This window comes from Monodelphis domestica, chromosome 1 (genome assembly GCF_027887165.1).
Source record: "Monodelphis domestica isolate mMonDom1 chromosome 1, mMonDom1.pri, whole genome shotgun sequence".
NCBI lineage: Eukaryota > Metazoa > Chordata > Mammalia > Didelphimorphia > Didelphidae > Monodelphis > Monodelphis domestica.
In genome coordinates this window covers 566,638,819-566,658,615 of record NC_077227.1, presented here as the reverse complement: position 1 = coordinate 566,658,615, position 19,797 = coordinate 566,638,819, and positions in this window count along the sequence as shown.

Below are 19,797 nucleotides of genomic sequence, written 5' to 3'. Positions count from 1 at the left end.
CAAAGAACCAGCTTCTAGGCTTGTTTATTAGCTTAATAGTTCTGTCACTTTCGATTTTATTAATTTCTCCCTTAATTTTTAGGATCTCTATTATGGTTTTCTTCTGGGGGGTTTTAATTTGTTCATTCTCAAGTTTTTTGATTTGCATTTCCAATTCCTTGGTCTCTGTCCTCCCTAATTTGTTAATGTATGCACTCAGGGATATGAATTTTCCTCTAATTACTGCCTTAGCTGCATCCCATAAGGTTTGAAAGGATGTTTGGCCATTGTCGTTTTCTTCAAAATAATTGTCAATTGTTTCTATGATTACTTCTCTAACTATCCGATTTTGGAGTATCATGTTATTTAATTTCCAATTAATTTTTGATTTGGGTCTCCATGTACCCTTGCCGATCAATATTTTAATTGCCTTGTGATCTGAAAAGGCTGCAGTTAATATTTCTGTTTTTCTGCATCTGAGTGCCATGTCTCTCACATGGCACATTCACAAAAATAGATCATACACTAGTATCATACTATCATCATATACTAGTATGATCTATTTTTGTGAATGTGCCATGTGGTGCTGAAAAGAAGGTGTATTGTTTTTGTCCCTATTTATTTTTCTCCATATGTCTATTAACTCTAATTTTTCTAAGATTTCATTCACCTGGACTTCCGGTCAAGATGGCAGCTAAGAGAAAGCTAAAGTTCAGATCTCAGGAAAACCCTTCCCGACCAATCTCAAACTATAAACTCCTAAGGCGCCGAAATTCAAGACGATCAACAGCATAGACCCTGGGAACCCTCCTCCTGGACCCGGCACATTCACAAAAATAGATCATACACTAGTATGATCTATTTTTGTGAATGTGCCATGTGGTGCTGAAAAGAAGGTTTATTATTTTTTGTCCCTATTTATTTTTCTCCATATGTCTATTAACTCTAATTTTTCTAAGATTTCATTCACCTGGACTTCCGGTCAAGATGGCAGCTAAGAGAAAGCTAAAGTTCAGATCTCAGGAAAACCCTTCCCGACCAATCTCAAACTATAAACTCCTAAGGCGCCGAAATTCAAGACGAATCAACAGCATAGACCCTGGGAACCCTCCTCCTGGACCTGGACCTGGACCCGGATCAAAAGGTACGGCCCCACTCAAAAGCCAGAACCCGTGATCACTCGGATCTAAGTGGTAGGAGCCCAGAGTCCAAGGCTCCAGGAAGCTGCAGCCCCTCCCCGCTCAGAGAGCAGGGTCGTCGGAATAACAACCCTCAGGGCCTTCTATCCGAGTCCCAGTGAAAGTCACTGCCCTCGGAGCTGCCCGGCAGAGAGCAGGCTTGTCTGAAACAACAGCAACCCTCAGGGCAGGCAAGACAGCCTCACAGGCTGGATCCTGCTATCCAAGTCTCAGTGAAAGTCCCTGCCCTCAGAGCTCCGGGAAGCCGCAGCCATTCATCCCACAGGCAGATGAAACAGCCTCACGGCCAGCTATTCTGAAGGCAACTTCCAGAAAGCAACCCGACCCAGAGAGCCGGGGGAGAGTGTGGCCTCCTGGTCCGACTCTTCCATTCCAGTTCCAGTGAGGCATATTCAGTTTAACCCAGGGAAAGCTCATAGAACCGACAATCTGCCCAGGACTAAAGCCTCTGAACACCAGACAGAGATAAGAAAAACTAACCCTCCACATTCAGAGATGGCAAACTCCACAGACGCACAGAAGCCCCAAAATACCAAGAAAAATAAGAAGAAAGGGGCAACTTTGGACACATTCTAAGGAGCCAAAATACAAAATACAGAGCAGATAGAAGATGATATACAAGAAAATGCTCCAAAACCTTCCCAAGGAAATGGAAACTCTCCACAAACCCATGAAGAATTTGAATCAGAAATGACCAAAAAGATGGAAGCCTTCTGGGAGGAAAAGTTGGAAATAATGCAAAAGAAATTCACACATCTACAAAATCGGTGTGATGAAACTGAAAAGGAAAACTGGCTTTAAAGGCCAGAATCAGGCAGCTGGAAGACAATGATCGTGTAAAAGAGCAAGAATTAATAAAGCAAAGCCAAAACACCAAGAAATTAGAAGAGAACATAAAATATCTCACCGACAAGATGACAGATCTGGAAAATAGAGGGAGAAGAGATAATTTAAGAATAATGGACTTCCAGAAAAGCCAGAAATAAACACCAAACTGGACATGGTGATACAAGATATAATCAAAGAAAATTGCCCAGAGATTCTAGAACAAGGGGGCAATACAGCCACTGACAGAGCTCACAGAACACCTTCTACACTAAACCCCCAAAAGACTACTCCCAGGAATGTAATTGCCAAATTCCAAAGCTATCAAACAAAAGAAAAAATCCTACAGGAAGCCAGAAAAAGACAATTTAGATATAAAGGAATGCCAATCAGGGTCACACAAGACCTTGCAAGTTCTACTCTGAATGATCGTAAGGCATGGAACATGATCTTCAGAAAGGCAAGAGAGCTGGGTCTCCAACCAAAAATCAACTACCCAGCAAAACTGACTATATACTTCCAAGGGAAAGTATGCACATTCAACAAAATAGAAGATTTCCAAGTTTTTGCAAAGAAAAGACCAGAGCTCTGTGGAAAGTTTGATACTGAAAATTAAAGAGCAAGGAATACCCGAAAAGGTAAATATTAAGGAAAGGGGAAAAATGTTATCTTCTTCTTTTACTCAAACTCTCTTCTAAAAGGACTACATTTATATCAATCTATGTATACTAATATGGGGGGAAAATGTAATGTATAAATAGGGGGTAAAGAAAGACCAAATAGAATAATCTTTCTCACACAAAGATTCACATGGGAAGGGGAGGGGAAGAAAACTCCTATAAGAAGGAGAGGAAGAGAGGGGGGGTGGGTTACTTAAACCTTAATCTCAGGGAAATCAACTCTGAGAGGGAAAAACATCCAGATCCATTGTGATCTTGAATTCTATCTTACCCAACAAGGGTAGGGAGAAGGGAAAACCAAGGGGGGGGGGAGTGGGAGAGGGAGAACAAAAAGAGAGGGAAAGAGGGGGGGAGAGAGAGGGAAGAAAAATGGAGGGACTAAAAAGGGAAACATCAAGGGAGGGGACAAGGGGGACTGATTCAAAGTAAATCACTGGATTAAAAGGTAGAGCCAAAGAAGAAAAGGTTAGAATTAGGGAAGGCTATCAAAATGCCAGGGACTCCACAAGTGACAATCATAACTTTGAACGTGAATGGGATGAACTCACCCATAAAACGTAGACAAATAGCAGAATGGATTAGAATCCAAAACCCTCCCATATGTTGTCTACCAGAAATACACATGAGGGGGTTTGACACCCACAATGTCAGAATTAAAGGATGGATCAAGACCTTCTGGGCCTCAACTGATAGAAAGAAGGCAGGAGTGGTAATCATGATATCTGATAAAGCCAAAGCAAAAATAGACCTGATCAAAAGGGATAGGGAAGGTAATTATATTTTGTTAAAAGGGACTCTAGACAATGAGGAAATATCATTAATCAACATGTATGCACCAAATAATATAGCACCCAAATTTCTAATGGAGAAACTAGGAGAATTCAAGGAAGAAATAAACAATAAAACCATACTAGTGGGACACTTAAACCAACCATTATCAAATTTAGATAAATCAAATCAAAAAATAAATAAGAAAGAGGTAAAAGAAGTGAATGAATTCTTAGAAAAATTAGAATTAAAAGACATATGGAGAAAAATAAATAGGGATAAAAAGGAATACACCTTCTTCTTAGCACCACATGGCACATTCAAAAAAATTGACCATACATTAGGTCACAGAAACATAGCACACAAATGCAGAAAAGCAGAAATAATAAATGCAGCCTTCTCAGATCACAAGGCAATAAAAATAATGATTAGTAATGGTACATGGAAAACCAAATCTAAAACCAATTGGAAATTAAACAATATGATACTCCAAAAAAGTTTAAAGAAGAAATCATAGAAACAATTAATAATTTCATCGAGGAAAATGACAATGGCGAAACATCCTTTCAAACCATTTGGGATGCAGCCAAAGCAGTAATCAGAGGTAAATTCATATCCCTGAATGCTTATATTAACAAACAAGGGAGAGCAGAGATCAATCAATTGGAAATGCAAATGAAAAAACTCGAAAGCGATCAAATTAAAACCCCCCCAGGAGAAAACCAAACTAGAAATCCTAAAAATTAAGGGAGAAATTAATAAAATCAAGAGTGATAGAACTATTGATTTAATAAATAAGACAAGAAGCTGGTACTTTGAAAAAACAAACACAATAGACAAAGTACTGGTCAATCTAATTAAAAAAAGGAAGGAAGAAAAGCAAATTAACAGCATTAAAGATGAAAAGGGGGAGAGCACCTCTGATGAAGAGGAAATTAAGGCAATCATTAGACATTACTTTGCCAAATTATATGGCAATAAATACACCAATCTAGGAGAAATGGATGAATATAAACAAAAACACAAACTGCCTAGACTAACAGAAGAGGAAATAGAATTCTTAAATAATCCCATATCAGAAAATGAAATCCAACAAGCCATCAAAGAACTTCCTAAGAAAAAATCCCCAGGGCCTGATGGATTCACCAGTGAATTCTATCAAACATTCAGAGAACAGTTAATCCCAATACTATACAAACTATTTGACATAATAAGCAAAGAGGGAGTTCTACCAAACTCCTTTTACAACACAAACATGGTACTGATTCCAAAACCAGGCAGGTCAAAAACAGAGAGAGAAAACTATAGGCCAATCTCCCTAATGAATATAGATGCAAAAATCTTAAATAGGATACTAGCAAAAAGACTCCAGCAAGTGATCAGAAGGGTCATCCACCATGATCAAGTAGGATTTATACCAGGGATGCAGGGCTGGTTCAACATTAGGAAAACCATCCACATAATTGACCACATCAACAAGCAAACTAGCAAGAACCACATGATTATCTCAATAGATGCAGAAAAAGCCTTTGATAAAATACAACACCCATTCCTATTAAAAACACTAGAAAGCATAGGAATAGAAGGGTCATTCCTAAAAATAATAAACAGTATATATCTAAAACCATCAGCTAATATCATCTGCAATGGGGATAAACTAGATGCATTCCCAATAAGATAAGGAGGGAAACAAGGATGCCCATTATCATCTCTACTATTTGACATTGTACTAGAAACACTAGCAGTAGCAATTAGAGAAGATAAAGGATTTGAAGGCATCAAAATAGGCAAGGAGGAGACCAAGTTATCACTCTTTGCGGATGACATGATTGTCTCCTTAAAGAATCCTAGAGATTCAACCAAAAAGCTAATTGAAATAATCAACAACTTTAGCAAAGATGCAGGATACAAAATAAACCCACATAAATCATCAGCTTTTCTATATATCTCCAACACAACTCAGCAGCAAGAACTAGAAAGAGAAATCCCATTCAAAATCACCTTAGACAAAATAAAATACCTAGGAATCTACCTTCCAAGACAAACACAGGAACTATATGAACACAACTACAAAACACTCGCCACACAACTAAAACTAAACTTGAGCAAATGGAAAAACATTAACTGCTCATGGATAGGACGAGCCAATATAATAAAAATGACCATCCTTTCAAGAGAAAAAAACACTATCCAAAAGCAGAGGACAAACTGAGGGAATAGAAACACCAAGGAAAAGCAACTGCCTGACTACAATGGCTGAGGGGACATGACAGAGGAAAGACTCGGAGCGAACACTCTGATGCAAATACTAACAACATGGCAATGGGTTCAAGTCAAGCACACATATGATACCAGTGAAATCACACGTCGGTCATGGGGGGTGGGAGGGAGGAAAAGAAAATGATCTTTGTCCTTAATGAAAAATGCATGGAAATGATCAAATAAAATACTATAAAATTAAAAAAAAATGACCATCCTACCCAAACTTATTTATCTATTTAGTGCCATACCTATTGAACTACCAAAATACTTCTTCACTGATTTAGAAAATACCATAACAAAGTTCATTTGGAAGAACAAAAGATCAAGGATATCCAGGAAATAATGGAAAAAAAAACACATATGATGGGGGCCTTGCAGTCCCTGACCTAAAACTATATTACAAAGCAGCAGTCATCAAAACAATTTGGTGCTGGCTAAGAAACAGAAAGGAAGATCAGTGGAATAGACTGGGGGAAAGTGACCTCAGCAAGACGGTATACGATAAACCCAAAGATCCCAGCTTTTGGGAAAAAAATCCACTATTCGATAAAAACTGTTGGGAAAATTGGAAGACAGTGTGGGAGAGACTAGGAATAGATCAACATCTCACACCCTACACCAAGATAAATTCAAAATGGGTGAGTGACTTAAACATAAAGAAGGAAACCATAAGTAAATTGGTTAAACACAGAATAGCATACATGTCAGACCTTTGGGAGGGGAAAGGCTTTAAAACCAAGCAAGATATAGAAAGAATCACAAAATGTAAAATAAATAATTTTGACTACATCAAACTAAAAAGCTTTTGTACAAACAAAACCAATGTAACTAAAATCAGAAGGGAAACAACAAGTTGGGAAAAAATTTCATAGAAACCTCTGACAAAGGTTTAATTACTCATATTTATAAAGAGCTAAATCAATTGTAGAAAAAATCAAGGCATTCTCCAATTGATAAATGGGCAAGCGACATGGATAGGCAGTTCTCAGATAAAGAAATCAAAACTATTAACAAGCACTTGAAGAAGTGTTCTAAATCTCTTATAATCAGAGAGATGCAAATCAAAACAACTCTGAGGTATCACCTCACACCTAGCAGATTGGCTAACATAACAGTAAAGGAAAGTAATGAATGCTGGAGGGGATGTGGCAAAGTAGGGACATTAATTCATTGCTGGTGGAGTTGTGAACTGATCCAACCATTCTGGAGGGCAATTTGGAACTATGCCCAAAGGGCGACAAAAGAATATCTACCCTTTGATCCAGCCTTAGCACTGCTGGGTCTGTACCCCAAAGAGATAATGGACAAAAAGACTTGTAGAAAAATATTCATAGCTGCGCTCTTTGTGGTGGCCAAAAACTGGAAAACGAGGGGATGCCCATCAATTGGGGAATGGCTGAACAAACTGTGGTATATGTTGGTGATGGAATGCTATTGTGCTAAAAGGAATAATAAAGTGGAGGAGTTCCATGGAGCCTGGAACAACCTCCAGGAAGTGATGCAGAGCGAGAGGAGCAGAACCAGGAGAACACTGTACACAGAAACTAATACACTATGGTATAATCGAATGTAATGGACTTCTCCATAAATGGTGGTGTAATGTCCCTGAACAATTTGCAGAGATCCAGGAGAAAAAAACACCATTCATAAGCAAAGGTAAACTATGGGAGTGGAAACACCGAGGAAAAGCAACTGCCTGAATAGAGCGGTTGAGGGGACATGACAGAGGAGAGACTCTCAATGAACACTCTAATGCAAATACTATCAACAAAGCAATGGGTTCAAATCAAGAAAACATCTAATGCCCAGTGGACTTACACGTTGGCTATGGGGGATGGGAGGGAGGAAAAGAAAATGATCTATGACTTTAACAAATAATTCGTGGAAATGATCAAATAAAATATATTTTAAAAAAAGAATAAAATTGAATCTACTCACCTAATTCAAAAATAAGAAAAAAAATTCATTCACCTCTTTTACCTCTTTCTTGTTTATTATTTGGTTTGATTTATCTAAATTTGATAGTGGTTGGTTCAAGCCCCCCCAATAATACGGTTTTACTGTCTATTTCCTCCTTCAATTCTCCTAGTTTCTCCATTAAAAATCTGGATGCTATACCATTTGGTGCATACATGTTGATTAGTGATATTTCCTCATTGTCTATACTCCCTTTTAGTAGAATATATTTACCTTCCCTATCCCTTTTGATCAAGTCTATTTGTGCTTTGGCTTTGTCAGATATCATGATTGCAATTCCTGCCTTCTTTCTATCAGTTGAGGCCAAAAAGGTCTTACTCCATCCTTTAATTCTAACCTTGTGAGTGTCAACCCTTCTCATATGTGTTTCTTGAAGACAACATATGGGAGGGTTTTGGGTTCTAATCCAATCTGCTATTTGTCTACATTTTATGGGTGAGTTCATCCCATTCACGTACAAAATTATGATTGTTATTTGTGGATTTGCTGGCATTTTGATATCTTCCCCTAGTTCTGACCTTTCTTCTTTAGCTTTCTTCTTTTGAACCAGTGATTTACTTTAGGTCAGTCCCCCTAGTCCCCTCCCTTGAGATGCTTCCCTCCCTTTTTATGCTTCCTTCCCCTCCCCCCTCCTCTTCCCTCCCTTTTTGTACTACCTCCCCCCTCCACTTCCTTAATTTTCCTTTCTTTCTTGCCCTAATGGATAAGATAGAATTCAAGATCCCACTGGATCTAGATGTTCTTCCCTCTCAGATTTGATTTCACTTAGAGTAAGGTTTAAGTAATTCCACTTCACGCTCTCTTCCTATCCTTCTCATATGAGAGTTCTTCCCCTCCCCTTCCCATGTGTACCTTTATATGGGAAAGATTATTCTATTGATTCCCCCCCCTATTTCTTGAAGTTAATCTTAGTATTATCGACGGTTCCCCCGCTCCCTTTTCCTTTCTTTGCAACACTTTCCCCTAATCTTCTTAATGCCCCAATCTTTCCCTATGCATGTTTCTCCTAACTACTCTTATGATGATAAAATTTATGAGAGTTACACAAAACATTTTCCCCACATATTAATATATATAATTTATGTAAGTGTAGTCCTTATAGAAGAGAGTTTGACTTAAAGAAAAAGATAAGATTTATCTCCTTTTCCCTTTCTTTCATATTTACCTTTTCATGTTTTTCTTGCTTTCTGTGCTTGGATATTGAACTTTCCACAGAGCTCTGGTCTTTTCTTAGGAAATGCTTGGAAATCTTCTATTTTGTTGAATGCCCATACTTTCCCCTGGAAGTATATAGTCAGTTTTGCTGGGTAGTTGATTCTTGGTTGGAGACCCAGCTCTCTTGCCTTTCTAAATATCGTGTTCCATGCTTTGCAGTCTCTTAGTGTGTTAGCCTCTAAGTTGTGTGTGATCCTTATGGAAGCACCCTTATAACTGAAGCTCTTCTTCTTGGCTTCTTGTAGGATTTTCTACTTTACTTGGAAGCTCTTGAATTTGGCAATTACATTCCTAGGGGTTGTCTTTTGGGGATTTAGTATAGAAGGTGTTCTATGAATCCTTTCTATTTCTATTTTGCCCCCTTGCTCCAGAACGTGAGGGCAATTTTCTTTTATAATCTCCTGTAGAATAATATCGAGTTTATTGTTTATCTCTGGTTTTTCTGGGAGACCGATAATTCGGAGATTTTCTCTTCTCCCTCTGTTTTCCAGATCGGTGACCTTCTCAGTGAGATATTTTATGTTTTCTTCTAATTCATTAATTTTGGGGTTTGCTTTATTGATTCTTGCTGTTTTATCATCTCGCTTTCTTCGAGGTTCTTAATTCTGGTCGTTAGGGACTAGTTTTGCTTTTCAGCCTTGTCTGCCCTTCAATTGGATGCTTCGAGTTCTTTTTCCAATTGAGCATTCTTATCTGTCAGACAGCTGATCTCTTTCTCCCATTTTTCTTTCCAGGTTTCCATCTTTTGGATAAGTTCCAGTTTGAGACCTCCCAGAGCTTGTTGATAGTTTCCATTTTGGGAGGCGTGTTCTGAATTTTTTTGGATTTCCTCCTCATTCTCCTCTTTTCCTTGGGTACTTCCACCATAAAAGTTTTCAATAGTCACTTTTTTCCCTTTCTTCTTGTTGGCTTGATTTTGAGCCATGTGAGCCATCCCTTTAACATTTCTTTTTAAACCTCTTAAATTTTAAGACTATACATAACTTTTAGATGCTTCCAGCTCCTTCTCCAATTGTGAAGTCTTGTCTATCAGAATGCTGATCTCTTTCTGTTTTTTTTTTCCCAAAAGGTTTCCATCTTTTGGGTAAACTCCAGTTTGAGATCTTCCAGAGCTTGTGGATAGTTTCCATTTTGGTAGGCATGTTCTGATTTTATTTGGATTTCATCCTCATTCTCTTCTTTTCCTTGGGTACTCCCTCCATAAAAATTTTCAATATTCAATTTTTTCCACCTTTCTTCTTGGAGGCTTGATTTTGGGACATGTGGTGGTTTTATTCCACTTTCTTTTTTTGGTCTGGGGTCTGGGTGATATGGGAGGGTTTTCAGTGAATTTAATTTGCCTCAGACTAGTTCTTCCCAGCCTCCGAGGTTTCTTAGAGTTTGGGCCCCTGTGCTCAGCCCAACTGCCCAGGCAATCAGCACAGCCCTCCCAGGTGATCAGCCCAGCCCACTCAGGTGTTCAGCTCCACCCAGGTGCTCAGAACAACCTCCCCAGAGTTCAGTTCTGCCGCCCCTGTGATCAGCACAGGATTCTCCCGTGAAACTGCCCTGAGAGGTCATTTCCTTGCAGTCTTTAGATCCCAAGGACCCTGGTGTGCCCCCCCAGACAGAGACACTCCTCACTCAGTAGCTGTCCCAGTTAGCGCTCTGATAGCTTACTCTGGTTTGGGGGGGGGCGGCTCAGTTCACCTTTTTGTGCGAGCTTTTCCTCCTCCTTATAGTGTGGAAATGTTCAAACCCCATTTACCTTCGTTACTGTGGGATAATGGAGAGTCCCTCCATTCTTCCAAAGGTGATTTTTATGCTCTTTTGAGGTAGTCTATTTCATTCTGTGCCAGGGAGGGGAAGCGAGTCACGTCTAGATTGCAGCCATGTTTACCCGGAAGTGTCTCAAAAGCTTTATAAAACTCAATTCTCTCATTTATAGAATCAACAGCCTAGACTACATGACATCTATAGCCCCACTAATGTGTAGAACTATAATATCATGCCTATATGTATCCTTCAATGATCAACCGCCAAAACCAGACAATAGCTGCCACCATGCCAAAATGCCAAAATGCTCAGCAAGCTGCCGCCAGAACCATCTCTCCACTAAGCACTCCATTCATTCCACCATACTGTCTCTAATTGACTCCTCCTAAGGTAATCTGGGAGCAAAATTAAGAGCTGTGATTTGAACTTAAGTCTCCTTAAGTTCAGTCTAACAACGATTCACTCACAGAGCAATTCTAACCCCAACTTTCAGATTATTATTAAGAAATAAACCTATGGCTGGCTGGCTGGCTGGCTGGCTGTCTCTAGGGTTTCTGTTTCTATCTCTTTCTCTCAATTTGAATTTCAAGAGTCTTGAATTAACAAAAGGAAGCATCTAATAGAAGGGCAGACAAAGCTGAAAAGCAAAACCAGTACCTAATGACCAGAATTAAGCAACTGGAAGACAGCGAGCATGCCAAAAATATGGAAAGCTTTTGGAAAGAAAAATGGGAGAAAGAGATCAGCAGTCTGATAGACAAGACTTCACAATGGGAGAAAGAGCTGGGAGCATCTAATAGAAGGGCAGACAAAGCTGAAAAGAAAAACCAGTCCCTAATGACCAGAATTAAGCAAATGGAAGACAGCGAGATTACAAAACATCAAGAATCAATAAAACAAAGGCAAAAAATTAAAGAATTAGAAGAAAACATTTAATATCTCACTGAAAAGGTCACAGACTTGGAAAACAGAGGAATAAGAGACAACCTCAGAATTATTGGTCTCCCCGAAAAACCAGAGATAAACAAAAACCTCGATTACTATTCTACAGGAGATTATAGAAGAAATTTCCCACATGTTCTGGAGCAAGGGGGCAAAATAGAAATAGAAATGGTTCATAGAACACCTTCTATTAAAAAATTCAGAATAGACAACCACCAGGAATGTAATCACCAAATTCAAGAGCTTCCAAGAAAAGGAGAAAATCCTACAAAAAGCGGAGCTTCAGATATAGGGGGGCTCCCATAAGGATCACACACGACTTAGCGGCTAACACACTAAGAGACCTCAAATCATGGAACACGATATTTAGAAAGGCAAGAGAGCTGGGTCTCCAAACAAGAATCAACTACCCAGAAAAACTGACTATATACTTCCAGGGGAAAGTATGGGCATTCAACAAAATAGAAGATTTCCAAGCATTTGCTAAGAAAAGACCAGAACTTAGTGGAAAATTTGACATCCAAGCACAGAAAGCAAGAAAAACATGAAAAGGTAAATATAAAAGAAAGGGAAAAGGAGATAAATCTTATCTTTTTCTTTAAGTCAAACTCTCTTCTATAAGGACTACAGTTACATCAAATTATATATATATTAATATGTGGGGGAATGTATTGTGTAACTCTCAAAAATTGTATGCATCATAAGAGTAGTTAGAAAAATCATGCATAGGGAAAGATTGGGGCATCAAGAAGATTTGGTGAAAGGGGGGCAAAGAAAGAAAAAGGGAGGGGAGAATCATAGATAATACTAACATTTACTTCAAGAAGTAGGGAGGGGGTACTAAATAGAATAATCTTTCCCATACAAAGATACATATGGGAAGGGGAGGGGAAGAACTCTCATATGAGAAGGATAGGAAGAGAGCGTGAAGTAGAATTACTTAAACCTTACTCTCAGTGAAATCAAATCTGAGAGGGTAGAACATCTGGATCCAGTGGGATCCTGAATTCTATCTTATCCAACAGGGTAAGAAGAAAAGGAAAAACAAGAAAGGAGAAGAGGGAGGGATTATAAAAAGTGAGGGAAGGAGAGAGTGGAGGGGAATGGAGCATAAAAAGGGAGGGGCTAGAAAGGGAAGCATATCAAGGGAGGGGACTACGGGGATGGACCTAAAGTAAGTCAATGGTTCAAAAGGATATAGCTAAAGAAGAAAGGTCAGAACTAGGGGAAGGTATCAAAATGCCAGCGAATCCACAAGTGACAATCTTAACTTTGAACATGAATGGGATGAACTCACCCATAAAATGTAGACAAATAGCAGATTTTATTGGAACCCAAAACCCTACCATATGTTGTCTTCAAGAAACACATATGAGACGGGTTGACACTCACAAGGTTAGAATTAAAGGATAGAGTAAGACCTTTGGGGCCTCAACTGATAGAAAGAAGGCAGGAGTTGCAATCATGATATCTGACAAAGCCAAAGCAAAACTAGACTTGATCAAAAGGGATAGGGAAGGTAAATATATTCTGTTAAAAGGGAGTATAGACAATGAGGAAATATCACTAATCAACATGTATGCACCAAATGGTATAGCATCCAATTTTTTAATGGAGAAACTAGAAGAATTGAAGGAGGAAATAGACAGTAAAACCATATTAGTGGAAGACTTGAACCAACCACTATCAAATTTAGATAAATCAAATCAAAAAATAAATAAGAAAGAGATAAAAGTTGTGAATAAAATCTTAGAAAAATTAGAGTTAATAGACATATGGAGAAAAATAAATAGGGACAAAAAGAAATACACCTTCTTCTCAGCACCACATGGTACATTCACAAAAATAGATTATACACTAGGTCACAGAAATATGGCACTCAAATGCAGAAAAGCAGAAATAATGAATGCAACCTTTTCAGATCATAAAACAATAAAATGTTGATCAAAAAGGGTACATGGAGAGACAAACCAAAAATGAATTGGAAATTAAATAATATGATACTCCAAAATCAGATAGTTAGTGAAGAAATCATAGAAACCATTAATAATTTCATTGAGGAAAATGACAATGGCGAGACATCCTTTCAAACCTTATGGGATGCAACCAAGGCAGTACTTAGAGGAAATTTCATATCCCTGAGTGCATATATTAAAAAATTAGGGAGGACAGAGATCAAGGAATTGGAAATGCAAATCAAAAAACTTGAGAACAAACAAATTAAAGACCCCCAGAAGAAAATCAAACTAGAGATCCTAAAAATTAAGGGAGAAATTAATAAAATCGAAAGTGACAGAACTATTGAGCTAATAAACAAGACTAGAAGCTTTGAAAAAGCAGACAAAATAGACAAAGTACTGGTCAATCTAATTTAAAAAAGGAAAGAAGAAAGGTAAATTAACAGCATTAAGGATGAAAAGGGGGATTTCTCCTCCAATGAAGAGGAAATTAAGGCAATCATTAAAAACTACTTTGCCCAACTATATGGCAATAAATATACCAACCTAGGTGATATGGATGAATATTTACAAAAATATAAATTGCCTAGACTAATAGAAGAAGAAATAGATTTCTTAAACAATCCCATATCAGAAAAAGAAATCCAACAGACCATTAAAGAACTTCCTAAGAAAAAAATCCCCAGGGCCTGATGGATTCACCAGTGAATTCTATCAAACATTCAGAGAACAGTTAATCCCAATACTATACAAACTATTTGACATAATAAGCAAAGAGGGAGTTCTACCAAATTCCTTTCATGACAAACATGGTACTGATTCCAAAGCCAGACAGGTCAAAAATGGAGAAAGAAAACTATAGACCAATCTCCATAATGAATATAGATGCAAAAATCTTAAATAGGATACTAGCAAAAAAACTTCAGCAAGTGATCAGGAGGGTTATTCACTATGATCAAGTAGGATTTATACCAGGAATACAGGGCTGGCTCAATATTAGAAAAACCATCCACATAATTGCCCACATCAACAAGCAAACTAGCAAGAACCACATGATTATCTCAATAGATGCAGAAAAAGCCTTTGATAACATACAACACCCATTCCTATTAAAAACACTAGAAAGCATAGGAATAGAAGCATCTTTCCTAAAAATAATAAAGAGTGTGTATCTAAAACCATTAGCTAACATCATCTGCAATGGGGATAAACTAGATGTATTCCCAATAATTGCGGAGTGAAAAAAGGATGCCCATTATCACCTCTATTTTTTACTATTGTACTAGAAACACTAGCAGTAGCAATTAGAGAAGAAAAATAAATTGAAGGCATTAAAATAGGTAAGGAGGAGATCACTCTTTGTGGATGATATGATGGTCTACTTAAAGAATCCTAGAGAATAAACCAAAAAGCTAGTCGAAATAATCAACAACTTTAGCAAAGATGCAGGATACAAAATAAACCCTCATAGTCATCAGCTTTTCTATATATCTCCAACACATCTCAGCAGCAGGAATTAGAAAGAGAAATTCCATTCAAAATCACCTTAGACAAAATAAAATACTTAGGAATCTATCTCCTGAGACAAAAACAGGGACTATATAAGCACAACTACAAAACACTCTCCACACAACTAAAACTAGACTTGAGCAATTGTAAAAACATTAACTGCTCATGGGTAGGATGAGCAAATATAATAAAAATGAGCATCCTACCGAAACTTATCTATCTATTTAGTGCTATCCCAATTGAACTTCCAAAATTTTTTTTCACTGATTTAGAAAAAAAACATAACAAAGTTCATTTGGAAGAACAAAGATCAAGGATATCCAGGGAAATAATTAAAAAAAAATACAAAGGAAGGTGGCCTTGCGGTCCCAGATCGCTAACTATAAACAGTGATCATCAAAAGAATTTGATACTGCCTAAGAAACAGAAAGGAGGATCAGTGAAATAAACTAGGGGTAAGTGACCTCAGGAAGACAGTCTATGATAAACCATAAGACCCTAGCTTTGGGGACAAAAATCCACTATTTGACAAAAACTTCTGGGAAAACTGGAATACAGTGTGGGAGTGATTAGGTTTGGATCACACCTCACACCCTACACCATGATAAACTCAGAATGGGTGAATGACTTGAACATGAAGAATGAAATTATAAGTAAATTAGGTGAACACAAAATAGTATACATGTCAGAGCTGTGGGAAGGGAAAGACTTTAAAACCAAGCAAGACAGAGAAAGAGTCACAAAATCTAAAATAAACAATTTTGATTACATAAAATTAAAAATATTTTGTACAAACAAAACCAATGTAACCAAAACTAGAAGGGAAGCAACAAAGTGGAAAACAATCTTAATAACAAAAACTTCTAACAAAAGGTCTAATTACTCAGATTTATAAAGAGCTATATCAATTGTGCAAAAAATCAAGCCATTCTCCAATTGATAAATGGGCAAGGGACATGAACAGGCAGTTTACAGCCAAAGAAATCAAAACCATTAATAAGCACATGGAAAAGTGTTCCAAATCTATGATAATCAGATAGATGCAAATCAAAACAACTCAGAGGTATCACCTCACACTTATCAGATTGACTAACATGACAGCAAAGGAAAGTAATGGATGCTGGAGGGGATATGGCAAATTTGGGACATTAATTCATTGCTGGTAGAGTTGTGAATTGATCCAACCATTCTGGAGGGCAATCTGGAACTATGCCCAAAGGGCGCTAAAAGACTGCCTGCCCTTCAAACCAGCCATAGCACTGCTGGGCTTGTACCCCGAAGAGATAATAAGGAAAAAGACTTGTACAAGAATGTTCATAGCTGCGCTCTTTGTGGTGGCCAAAAATTGGAAAATGAGGGGATGCCCTTCAATTGGGGAATGGCTGAACAAATTGTGGTACATATTGGTGATGGAATACTATTGTGCAAAAAGGAATAATAAAGTGGAAGAATTCCATGGAGACTGGAACAACCTCCAGGAAGTGATGCAGAGTGAAAGGAGCAGAACCTGGAGAACATTGTACACAGAGACTGATACACTGTGGTACAATCGAATGTAATGGACTTCTCCATCAGGGGCAATTCAATGTCCCTGAACAATCCACAGAGATCAAGGAGAAAGAAAAAAAAAACACTACCCTCGAACAGAGGACAAACAGAGGGAGTAAAAACACTGAGGAAAGGCAACAGCTTGACTACAGGGGTGTAGGGGATATGATTGAGGAGAGATTCTAAATGAACACCTTAATGAAAATACCAACAACATGGAAAAGAGTTCAGACTGAGGACACATGTGATACCCAGAGAATCACACATTGCCATTGGGGGTTGGGGGGAGAAAAAGAAAATGATCTTTGTTTCTAATGAATAATGTTTGAAAATGACCAAATAAAATAATGTATAAAATTTTGGTAGGTGGATATTCATTATTATTTCTATTATTTAAAATTATACTAGAAAAGCTAGCCATAGCAATTAGAGAAGAAAAAAAGAATTAAAGGAATTAAAATAGGCAATGAGAAGACTAAACTATCACTCTTTACAGATAATATGATGGTCAACTTAATCCTAGAGAATCAACTAAAAAGTTAGGGGAAATATTGAACAACTTCAGCTAAGTTGCAGGATACAAAGTAAACCCACAAAAATAATCAGCAGTTCTAAATATTTTCAACACAACTCAGCAGCAAGAGATAGAAAAAGAAATTCCATTAAAACCACCCTACACAATATAAAATATTTAGGAATCTATTTACCAAGACAAACACAGGAATTATATGAACACAACTACAAAACACATTCCACACAATTAAAACTAGATCTAAATAATTTTAAAAACATTAATTATTCATGGGTAGGATGAGCTAATATAGTAAAAATTACCATCAGACCCATATCAATTTACTTATTTAGTGACATACCTATCAAACTACCAAGAAAATGTTTACTGAATTAGTAAAAAAAAAAGGTTATAAAGTTCATTTGGAAGAACAAAAGATCAAGAATATCATGGAAACTAATGAGAAAATAATGTGAAGGATGGGGGCTTAGCAGTACCAGATCCTCAACTATACTATAAAACAGTGGTCATCAAAACAATATAGTACTGACTAAGAGACAGAAGGGATGATTAATGGAATAGATTTGGGATAAATATTCTCAGCAAGATACTGTACGATAGATAAATCCAAAGATCCTAGCTTTGGGAACAAAACCCCAGTATTTGACAAAAACTGCTAGGAAAATTGGAAAACAGTATTGGAGATATTAGGTTTAGATCAGCATCTTACACCCTTTACTAAGATGAATTTAGAATGTTTAAATGCTTCCAATGATGCACAGTAAATTCTGCTAGTCCCTTACATTTTACTCTATGTGTGTCTACCTTTCTCAAATGTGTTTCTTGTAAACATTTATATCTTAGGATATTAGTTTTTAATTCGCTGTGCTATCCATTTCTGTTTTATTGGTGAGTTCATCCCAATCACATTCACTATTATGATTATCAACTTTGCATTCCTCTCCATTTTATTTTCCACTTTTGATCCTGCTCTGTCTCTTTTAATTCTGTCCCTCATCATATTTTGTTTTAATCACCACCCTCTACTTTCCCCTCCCTTGTATTATCCCCTGCCCCTGTGTTATTCCCCTTCTACTTCTTGAAAGGTTAAGATAGGATTCAATACCCCATTGATTATGTTTGTTATTCCCTCTCTGAGCCAGGTACAATGAGAATAAAGTTTAAGCATTGCCTGCCACTGTCTTCATCCTCCACTCCACTCTAATAGTTTTCATACCTCTTTAGGAAAGATAATTTACCCCCATTATACCTCTCCCTTCCCCATTCTTTCAGTACAATACTCTTTTTTGACCCCATAGTTTTGGGGTGAGTGTTTGCATATCATATCATCCTAATCAATTTACTCCCACACTCTATATATACTCCCTCAAAATGCTCTAATAATGATAAAAACATTGTTACAAATATCATCTTTCCATATAGGAATACATACAATTTAATATTATTGAATGCCTTAAATTTTCTCTTTCTCATTTATCTTTTTAGGCTTTTCTTGACTCTTGGGTATGGACATCAAATTTTCGGTATACATTTGGTCTTTTCTTAGGAATGCTTGAGAATCTTCTATTTTATTAAATGATAATTTCACTCCCTGAAAGAATATACTCAATTTTGTTATATAGGTGATTCTGGGTGTGAAAGGGAATTTTTTATTCTCTGTGTCTATTTTAAGTTAATCAATCAAGAATTAATTCAATTAAAGCTATCGAGAACTTTTATTCCTCTTTGTCTTTTTTTAAGTTCTTGATTGATTAACTTAAAATATACAAAAATAATTTAAAATTGCCTTTTAGGGTGTGAACTTTCCTTACTAGTGACTTTTTAAATGTTAAGTAGGGGTACTTTAAGTTCTTGATTGATTAACTTAAAATAGACAAAGGTTATAAAAATTCTTTCACATGGGTTTCAAACTGAGATCTTTTGCCTTTCTGAATATCATATTGCATAGCTTCAGATCCTTCAATGTGGCTGCTAAGTCCTGTGTAATCTTGACTGTAGCTCCATGGTATTGTAATTGTTTCTTTCTGACTGCTTAAAGTATTTTGTCCTTGATTTGTGGGGGTTCTTCGATTTAGCTATTATATTCCTATGATTTACCTACCATTTAGGAGTTTATTTCAGAAAGTTATTTGTGGGTTCTTTTTACTTCCATTTTACTCTCATGTTCAAGACTATCAGGACAGCTTTCTTAAATAATATCTAGTATTATCATGTCCAGGCTCAAATTAAACCAATTTGTTTCTTTAAAAAATCCTTTAATTTTTACTGTTTCATTGTTTAATGGAATTTGGGAAACAATTTTTGTTTTATTTTTGTTTTTTTCTTTTCTTTTATTAGTTTTAAGTGTGATTGTTGATTTGAGCATATGGAATTATACCTGATATTTAATACTGAAGGATTATAATGTCTAATAACTGACAAAATGCATACTACAATGCTTAGACTATTGTGATTTTGACATATGTGATTCAGTTTTATAGGACTGAAACCGATGTGTTTTGTGTCTGATTCTAGATATACTAAAAAAGTAGTGCTGATAAGTAGCTTATAAAAGATGCCAACAGGTCCAATGGGAGTGACATATGTTAATGACAAGGTGGGGAGAGTTGTCTTAGGCAAGGTCAGGAGAATGACTGTTTGGTAAAAAA